The following is a 10,658-nucleotide window of genomic DNA, read 5'->3' on the forward strand; positions in this document are numbered from 1 at the left end:
TTAGCAAACAGAGGCCCCATCTATTTTCTTCTTCCTCTGGCATGGTTGGGGAGACAACTCATTATCTTTAAAGATCTCATACAAATCATAAATTTGCACATACTAATGATTTTGGTAATAATGGAGATGTCAATTCATCTTGGTTTTTTCTTTCAGTCTCCCATAATTTTGATTTTAGTAATAACTGGGTATGACCAATTAGATTAAGCTTTGATGATGAATAAGTGTTTAGGAAAGCGTGAAGCGGAAAAAAGCGACAATGTCTGGCTTCACTCTTTAAGCGAAGCACTCGCTTCATTAAGGTGAAGCGCAATTTTTATTAAAAAGAACAAAATAAATAGAGAATATATATAAGTAAAAGTTCAAATTAAAAACTAATGTAGATATCACAAAACCCTCCATAGACCAAAAGTTCAATTAAAAAATTAAAGTAGATATCACAAAATCCTCCAGACCCTAGGACAAACAAAATCAAAGATATTAATAGTTCAACATCTAATTCTTATTCTTCTACAAAATTGTCAAAATCTTGTACTCCTGCATCATCATCACATTGCTCGTCATCTTCTTCAACTTCATCAACTAGGGAATTACTTGTAGCTACTTCTTTTCCCCTCCTATGTTGGCTTGAAGTATTCCCCCTTAAACCATAGTGGTTCTCCTCAACTCCTATTGCCTCGGCAACAACACCGAAAGTGAAATCAGAATCTCCCTAAAAAATTGCTTCATCTTCAGGATACTCAACTCCGGTGAGCCATTCATTTGCATCATCAATATTGTCCAAAGCAATTGGATTAATTACATTGCGAGCATTGTAACGACGCCTCAATGTTCTATTGTATTTTATGAACACTAGGTCATTGAGGCGCTTTAGGGTTAGTCTATTCCTCTTCTTACTATGAATCTGCAAATAAGTTGTGGCAAGTAATTAGTAGGAGTTAAGACAATTGAGATATAATAGTTATCTCAATATACTAAATCTTTCTTCTTAGTTCTTACATGTTCAAAGACGCTCCAATTTCTCTTACATCCGGATGAGCTACAAGTTAGACCTAGAACTTTGATAGCAAACTTTTGTAATTCCGGAGTGTCTCCACCATAAAGCCTCCACTATTCAACTATTAAAGTACAACAATTATTAAAGAATTAATAAGTATAAAGAAATAACTTAAAATTTAAACTATAAAGAAAGATTGATTAATCTGTTAACCTGGAGACTTCTTCTTTCTTTGTCTTATAACCATTGCAAATCCAAAGGTCCCTTTAGAATTAGTATAAGCACTTAGTTGTAACCCTATTTCATGTTGCCCTTCTTCATCGGGAACCAACTTAGCAACACTCCTATAGAATCCCTTCGTCACTTTTGCATTTATTAATCGCATCTCATTGTTATCATAAAAGCTTGATGGGTTCAACAAATTCCCAGCGGCATGCAAATGTTGATGAAGTTGATCCGCCCACCTTTTATCCGTCAAAGACCTCTGCATACTTATGCAGGTCACTAAATGATTTTTGAATAGACTCCTTGTTACACCCCATTTAAACGGGTTAAATTAGAGTACAACATTTTGGTGATTCCCATTTGCTTATTTTTAAGGAGTCGCCACCTAATTAGTTTAACGGTGAATTAGGACACCTAATTTATTAACTAAGGTAAAGCCTAAACTAAACCTCTGTTAATGGTCTGCTTAATTTTCAGTTCTAGGTAAGGGTTCTAGTTATCCTAAAGGGAAGGGGTTAGGCATCGTCTAGGATCCGTTAACTACGGTTTACCGGCCAAACTTAGGTTAATTAATTGAGGTTAAATATAATGTTTAAATTTTAGAAAATGGCTTACAACTATTGCTAAAGTTTTAAACGAAAATAACACTATTTAAAATGAGACTTAAAGATATGCTAAGGCTTTAAATAAAAAATGTTATTTAAAACAAGACTTATAAAAGAAGACTTTAAATGAAAATATAATAATGCCATTTTAAAATAAGACTAATGATTCGTATAAAAGAGATTTTAAAATGCTAGTTTAAAATAAAGCTTATAAACGTTGCTAATGTCTTAAATGAAAGTATAATAATAAAATTGACAAAATATGATAATTTGCATATAAGTAGAAGAAAATGCGGGTTTGTGAAATATTTTAATAAATATTTGAAGCAAACTAAACGATGAAGTATTAATCGATTTTGCGTTTTAGAAGTATAAATGAAATACAAAATGGCTAATGAGTTTTCTTTATCCCTTTCCTTATCTTTTGTTAACTATGCTTAATTAAGATGATGTGTAATTAAATCAACTTACAATACCTAAACTCATATATTCCATGCCTATGGTACGTTAAATCTCTAAGGTGATAAAGGAATGGAAAAGCAATTCTCTAGTTCAAGGCACATGTTCTCATTATTGGCATTTAACGATTCTAGTAATAGTAAGTATTATAAATGGTGTAAATAGTTTTTAAAATAAATATTATAGACAATGTAAGTAATTTAGAAGCCTATGGAATTAACTGGTCTTTCTTAAATTAACTACCCTGTAACTAAAACTAAATTCTATACTAATCTACTAAGGTTCATTTAGCTAAGGAAACAAACAAGTAAAAGGTTAGTTGCACAAATACGAATCAAATGCATAAAATGAAATAAAGGGAGCAAATGGTATTAAAATGGGCTCAGCCCACTTTAGGACCGCTGGATCTATTTGCTGTTGGGGAGAATGAGCTCAGCTCATTTTTTAAAACTGCCGCGCACTGTTCCGGCCTATTGGGTTTTGGCCCAGCATTTATGTTTTCCATTTTTGCTGTGGACAGGGATGGACCGAGAGAAGATTTTGTTGGGCTTTTAGCCCAACACCGAATGTGGAGGGAGACGAGTCCCTTGGACTCGTATGCGGTGGTCATGCAAAAATGAAAGGAAAAGGATTAGTATATGATCATCATACATGAAAAATTTAAAGACAAATATTCATGTGCAAATGAAACATTCAGCCAAAACGACGGAGAAACTGGCCACAGATTTGCTATGATAAGGGATGCACTTCATATACACTAAATATGCAAGCTTGTATATATGCGTGGCATATAGAGCTCTGAATATACTTGGTATATTTTGATACATCCCCTGCACGCTCAGCTTACAATCAAACAAACCGCCATGTACACTTTACAAATGACTCTGCCTATCATGTCACATTTAACAGAGAGTTCAAAACTATTCATGGGACATTCTGTCAGCAGTATGCTTCTCATATACTTGAATATACAAGCTGTTAAATGCCACAAGCTATTAAATGCCACGAGTACATCAGAACCGTACATCATAAACATATTTGGGTAAACCTCATGCATATTCAGATATAGACTCAATTCCACATTCTTTATACTAGCAGGGCAAAACACTAATAACCATGACCAGATATCAGAAGTCTTTTTCAATTTTAAAAAGCAGATTTCAGACCCAGTTATGTTCAGTTATGATTTTAATCAATAGAGTGCCTCATTCGAGAATACAGGGGAAGCAGACAGATCGGCAGGTATGCCAATCACGGGGGTGAACTAGTTACTTTCGAAATCAATTAAGTAAATTAGTCATTCTATTAAAAGCAATCATTGTATATGCTTAGTATTTTAGATCAGAATGGAACAAATTCCTATATGCATGAATCAACAGTCAACAAGAGAAACAAATACATGGAATTTCAACAACGTCTTCATAAATAGCAGCTGACTGTTTGAATCATTCCAGCAAAAAATGAAGGAGACGAAGGGCATGTGAACAAACAAAGCCAATTCATTGTAGTCTCTTACTAAAATAGATTCTTGTTAATGCTGAATATTATACTTAGCTAACAAATACATGATCAGGACAGACCCTTATTAACTCAAAGGAAAGTAAATGAGTGGAGGGAAAATAAGGCAAACGATATCCCAGTTAAGAAAGAAAAGTACACTGGTTTAAGTGACTGATTATTTGGGAAAGGAAGAATTGTTTATCAAAAAGGGCAGTTTGCTCATATAAGTTGGAAATGGGGAAGGAGCTGTACGAGTCCAAATTCCAGCTTGTGTACTTAAAATTCAGAGGAGAGAAGGTGAGGGATAAGATTACTTATAAGTAAGAATTTGTTCATATTGGCTTAAGCTAAAAGACAGTTACAGGAGGTTTAAACCAAACGAACACGCAATCATGCTTAACTGTAAAATAACTCCTCGTACGAGGCTTCATTGAATTAAACTAATTTAAGCAGACTAGGCAATTCAAACACTAGGCAAAACAGCAGGGTCTTTTCTCCTTCGACTACGACTACAGTTTCAGCAACCAAATCAAAGTAAGTTTTGTCATTTTATTAAAACAAATCAAGCTAAACATGCTATGGTTTTTCAATGAATGAAACAAAGGAACCTACACTGACATAGCAACTAGTCGCGGCTAACCATATAAACAACCAGCGATGAATAAGAACCAAGACATTCAAACACACTTAGCAAAATAAGATCAACCTATTTAAGATTTAAATAGCAGGGCTTAGACCATGTTGAACTAATTTAACATATCAGGAAAGCTTAATCATCCTGCATAAGAATATTATTGAGCTGATTAACACGTTTAATAACCAGGTAAATCATTTCACATAATCTCATTCCTTTTAACTAAGTCAAACTGAACGAATATGATTCATACACAGAACTCAACTGTCCTAACACGTATACAGATACTCAAACTGAATTCACAAATCCCTGGCGGCAGTAAACGAACTAACACAGAACAAACAACTTAAAATAAAAAGGCACGAAAGGGAAAGGGGAATCACCTGCTTAGGGTGCAGCGAAGTGGGGTGCGGGGGGTTTCAGACCTAGGCTCGAACTCGAGTATGCCTTGTATGCGGAAAACAAAAGTAAACAGCAGATTCCGAACAATGGAAGAGAAAAGCAAGGAATTTTTTTTTTCGAACAAAGGTGGCAGCTCCTCCCCCGAAAACCCCCCCTTTTAACTACTCAACTAACGACTATTTATAGGGTTTAGATTAGGGTTTGGGCTGGGATTTTGAAATCTTGGGCGGGATTTCTTAGTCAAAATGCGTTCAAAATAACGCTGGAGTTCTGTCGACGATCAGAAAACCCAGAAGAAGAAGACAGCCACAATTAAAATTTCGTACTCGAAAGATGGAGAGCAGCTGATAAAGAAACAATTTTTACCTCGCAAGTCGACGAAATTCAATTAAAACTCTTCAGATTGAACGAACAGAGAGAGGAAAAGAGACAAACTTCCAACGTTGAAAACTGATCGAGCATTAATTCATTTTCCCGAATCAGCCATGCAGGGACTATGAGAGTGATAGGGGTTCTGGGGTTTTCCCATTTGTGAAGAAGAGAGAGAGAGATGACAGGGAGGAGAGAGAAGCGGGGGGGGGGGGGGGTGGTGCGGCGCTGGGGTAGAAAGGAAAAAGAACCCTAGCAGTTCTTTGTTGAGACGGAGATTGGGCTGGGTATTAAATGGTTTAATGGACTGGGCCATTTGAATAATTGATGGGCTGGGTAGTGAGTTGGTCCGAAAAGATTGGGTTGATAAATTAAAAACATGGGCTGGGCATTGATGGCCTGGTCCGAAAATAATTATAAGTTGATTGGGGCGGATGGGCTAAAAATATATATTCCTTCCTGTGCTATTTTGGGCTTCTAAATTTAAAATAAAGACCTATTTTAATTAACTGTATATTAACGTGTGCTAAATATAAAATATGTAATTATTAGTGCTCAGATTATATTGCGTCGTAATAGCCGTGCAATAATATTTTGAAAGTCAATAGTAAATAAACGCTATTATTTAATTATGCGAAAATAAATGCGATATGTATGCATAAGCTGGTAAAAATGCTGAAATGATAAAAAATGCGAATTATAATAATACTGGTAATAATAATAATAATAATAATAGTAATAATAAGAATAATAATAATAATAATAATAATAATAATAGTATCAGCAATGGAAACGAAACGCCGCTACTAATAAGAGGCTGATGATTATAGTAAAATATAAATAATTTTTTTTTTAAAAAAGGTTACTAAGAAAATATTAGAAGCGTAAATAGGTATTTCAGAAGAAAGGTGGGACAAAATTGGGTGTCAACACTCCTTAACCCTATGCATAACTTCAAAAAGGTAGCCCATGGGTGGTTTTTGTTCCCCATCCACCAAACGAAGTACTTTAATCAACGGCCCACCAATTTTAAGAGCATGAACAACACTATTCCAAAAAGTATAAGACATCACTATGCATGCAACTTCTTTCCCCATAACTTCTTTTTACAAATTTACTATTGTTCATTCATCTGAAATGAACAAGCTTCTCAAATTGGCCTTTTGTATGTGCATACGTTGCAAGGTCAATAAAGCAGTAGCAAATTGAGTCTTTCCAGGTTTCACCAAGTTTTTTTGTTTTGTGAATCTCCTCGTCATGTTCAACAACAAAGGCCTTTGAACAATGTAGGAATGTGCTCAAACAACCTTAGTGAAAATTCCTGTGAAGGGTCTTTCCTTGAAAATATCCCCGAACATCAAATTTATACAATCAGATGCACATGGAGTCCAATATATGTTCGGGAACACTCCCTTCAACACAACACCTGCTTTAACATTTTCAGTTGCATTATTTGTAACAACTTGAACAACATTCTCTGGTCAAATCTTCTCAATGGTGCTCTGAAACAAGAAAAACATTTTGATGGAATCAGTAGACGAGTCGCTCGCATCAACAGATTCAAGAAATAAGCTTTCTTTTGGAGAATTCACCAATACATTGATGATCATTTTTCCAGTTCTCGCCGTCCACTTATCCATCATAATGGAACATCCGAAATTCTTCCATTCTACCCGATGACCCTCCACTATTTTTTGTGTCTCTTCCACTTCTTTAGCTAGTTATGAGTTACTAACTTCATGATAAGTGGGCGGCTTAATTCCTATACCATAATGGCCTACGGCATCAATGAGGCTCCAAAAGTGTCGCTGTAGTTGACACAATTGAAGGGGAGCCTGCATCGTACATCCATCGTGAAAAAGCCGCAGCTGCACGCTCCTTCAAAATTCAAACTTTTTTTACTGCTCGTCCCCGAATTATCAGTTGGCTTCGGTTGATAGAAGCAATCTAAATGACCTTTCATACCGGCGGTTGATCCATAAGTTGAACTGATTGTTGCATTGCTTGCCCATTTTGTGATTTTGAAGGAAGGGACAAATCAACAACTTCACCTTCTTCCATTTCATCATCATCATCATCATCATCGTCAAGATTAGTCACATTTGGTTGATGTAACATTTGAAGTTTTAGATCCTTTTTTCCTTCAACATATTTTTTTAGTTCTTCCCTCACATTCTCCGAGTATCTTAGACAGCGTACGACATCGTTATAAGTACCAATAAGATGTTGTTTGTGGCGAAAGATTCCTCCTTTTGTTATCTTATCGTAAAACAAACATATAACTGCAGTCAGATTGGTCTCACTAACTTTTTTCCCATATTTCCAAGCCGGGTCGATCATTTTTAATCGCTGTTAAGATTAAAGAAAAATAATCAGAGCAAAACTTTTTAAAAAGAAGGGCAGAACTTAAAAAAAACAGAGCATAAATAAGAAGAAGAACTGGGAGAAAAAAAAACAAAGCAGTACTTAAAAAAAAACCAAAGTAGAAAAAAGAAGAAGAAGAACTGGAAAAAAAAAAACAGAGCAGAAATAAGAAGAATAACTGGAACAAAAAACAAAGCAGAAAAAAGAAGAAGAAGAACTGGAAAACAAAACAGAGCAAAACTTAAAAAAACATAGCAGAACTGCAAAAGAAAAGAAGAAGAAAGAGGAAGAAGAAATAAATAGTAGCAGCGCCAGGCATAAGAAGAAAGAAGAAGAGAGAAGAAGAAGCGGAAGAGAGAAGAGAAAAAAGAAGGAGAAGAAAGAAAAATCTTACCTCTAAAATCGATGGAGAATCTTGGTCGCAACTGGTTGATGGAGAAAACCTTAACCTTTGAAATGTCCAGGTAAAGTGCAACAGACCTTTTTGTCCATAATTAACCTTTTAAATTAAAACAAAAAAGAAAAGGTTATAAACAAAAGTGTACGCTTCTGTCGCTTCATCTGCTTCACCGCTTCAACCCTAGAAGTGTGCGCTTCACTGGGTACCCATCACTTCACATGCGTGGGGCGACATAGGCTCGCTTCAATTCACTTCGCTTCATCGCTTCAAGCGGCGAAGCGAGCGCTTTCCTGAACACTGTGATGAATGAAGTCTAAGAGCAAGCTATCCATTTAGTCGTACTTCATATTACATTATATAATATAATAGATACTGAGAAATGATTAGACAGTAATTGGAAAATACACTCAAGAAGAAATCTTGAGTTCGAACTTAGGGTGTATTTTAATGGAGAAACACATAAATACAGAATAAATGGTCTTTTTAGCAGTTTGTTTAGGAATTAAAAATAAAGGGATATGTAAAAAATTAGAGGGATATGTAAAAAAAAAAAAAAAATTTTTTATTGTTAAGCTGCTTACGTGGCAATTTTATACCCTTTCATGCGCATAAAAGAGTATGAGACCACTTGCTATGCCATGTGGCAGCTCAGGGGCGTTTTTAGTACTAGACATAGTTTGGGGATGAAAGTAATAATCCGCGTCAAGTTCGGGGGCGTTTTAACCACTTCAGCCTAGAAACTGTGTCTAAGACATAACTTCTATATAGAAACTATGAGACACATTTATGCAGGATAACCTAATTTCAGCGGAACAATGCCTTAGGACATAGTTTGCTATGAAATCTTGCCTTGCAATTTTTTTCTGACTCTGTTGGGGTTTGAACCCAGAATGTCAGGGATTTGCAGTCACTTTTTTAGCCGTAGGGCAAAATTAAAGACCACCCCGAAATAAGGACATTCCTGTGAATTGCCCGACCAGCAACATAAGAAGAAGAATGGAGTCGCTATAGTTGATTTCAGAATATGAGAGCTAGTTCATTTATAGGTCGTTTGGTATTCGGGATAAAGTGGCATATCTCAGGATTAAGTTTGAGATAAAATTTATACTGTGTTTGGTTGACGTCAATCAAATACAATACTAAATATTATTCCAAACTTAATCCTAGATACCACCTTATTCCATTAAAACTTGGAATTTTCAGTGTACATATAATCTCAGGACTATAATTCTGGAATAATTTAGTTCGCGAATCAAACGATTAATTATTATAAGTAATGAAAAGGTTATTTATTGTTTAGGGCCGTTATGGAGGGGATATATATATATACTAGTTATCCGCGGCCCGTGCTAAGCCCGGGCCCAAATTCAAGATATAAAAATAATAATATTTTAAATAAAGAATATAATCTGTATCATATTTTCTTCCCCCATAATTAATATAATTTAGTGGCACGTTAAAAATATATTGTTGGTAAGTCTTCATAATTATTAAATTTTGTTAGCCACCTAATCAAAAAATTTAAACAGATTATACGAAAGGAAGTTTGGTAGGAGAATCAACAAATGCTAACGGGATACAAATAACCTGACATTATGTAAAGTAATATGATTTAAATTATATAAAATAGCTAAAACTCGGTGAAAATCATAAATTGAAAAACATTACAATTTTTATGAATTTGTGAGCATATCCTTTCTTAATTTATAAATAGAAATAGACTTTTGGCATTTATAAAATTTTAATTTCACTTGTGATATTTTATGTAGCAAGAGTTTATGCTTGTAAAGTGTTAATTTAAGTTTAGTTTTAGACAAGATTAAGGGGAAAACTAAATTCATCAAATGAACCTCAAGAATCAATTTAGTTCTTATATATACAAGTATGCTTAAAAATATTATTCTCAGTGTAGTAACTTTGGAATAATTTTAAATATCTAAATTTTAATGTTAAAATATTAAGTTGATCTAATTTGATTTAGCTTCAAAGTTTGGTCAAATAAAACTCTCGAAAAATGAAAGATGTCATATAAATTAAAACGAAGAAGAGTAATGAGAAAGATCTGATAAATGCTCTACTTGAAAACGAAAATGTGGCTCCAAAGTTGCCTAAATTTTAGTAAAATATATAAAGACGAATAATGTAAAGAGTAATCTAATACTCCTTTCTGTCCATATTATATGGTGTTTTTAGCATAGACAGGCCCTTAAGAATCACTTACCTCTAGAAAATAAAAAGTACTTTTATTAAATTTTTCTTAATTAAATAGTACCAATTTAATATGATTTCTTGGTTATGTAAAAATTCACTATCAAAATAAAAATAATTTTTTAAAAAACTATTAATAACTTCTTTATTACGTAAAATATTATTTATTTTGAATTAAATGTAAAAGTTAACAATATCATAAAATATAAACCGGAGAGAGGGCAAGAGCAAGAAAAGAATAAAAAAGATATGTACCAATAATAGAGGTTCATGTAGCAGTGAACTTAACCACAAAAAAAAGGAGCGCAAGCATTGAGAATTTGAGATAGGCAGAAAAGGAGCCACGTGTAGCAGAGTGATGTCATCAATTTGTCAAAATTCCTAGAGTGGCCCTGTGAGGACGACAAATTTGTGGATTCTCGTTTATATAATATACTAGTTATGTGAAACTCAAGATATAAAAGTAGATATTTTAACTAAAAAAATATAATCTGT

At 34.1% G+C, this 10,658-nt stretch overlaps 1 long non-coding RNA gene across 1 annotated transcript; it reads right to left on the reverse strand.

The window, feature by feature from the left end:
• Nucleotides 1-347: 347 nt before the first annotated feature.
• LOC132631397 (uncharacterized) lies at nucleotides 348-5,401 on the reverse strand. The gene is made up of 3 exons (XR_009578840.1): nucleotides 1,211-5,401; nucleotides 1,000-1,118; nucleotides 348-904 (listed from the first exon to the last, which is right to left on the reverse strand). It is a non-coding gene; the product is annotated as an uncharacterized LOC132631397 (long non-coding RNA).
• Between the last annotated feature and the right edge of the window lie 5,257 nt (nucleotides 5,402-10,658).

Source organism: Lycium barbarum, chromosome 1, assembly GCF_019175385.1.
Source record: "Lycium barbarum isolate Lr01 chromosome 1, ASM1917538v2, whole genome shotgun sequence".
NCBI lineage: Eukaryota > Viridiplantae > Streptophyta > Magnoliopsida > Solanales > Solanaceae > Lycium > Lycium barbarum.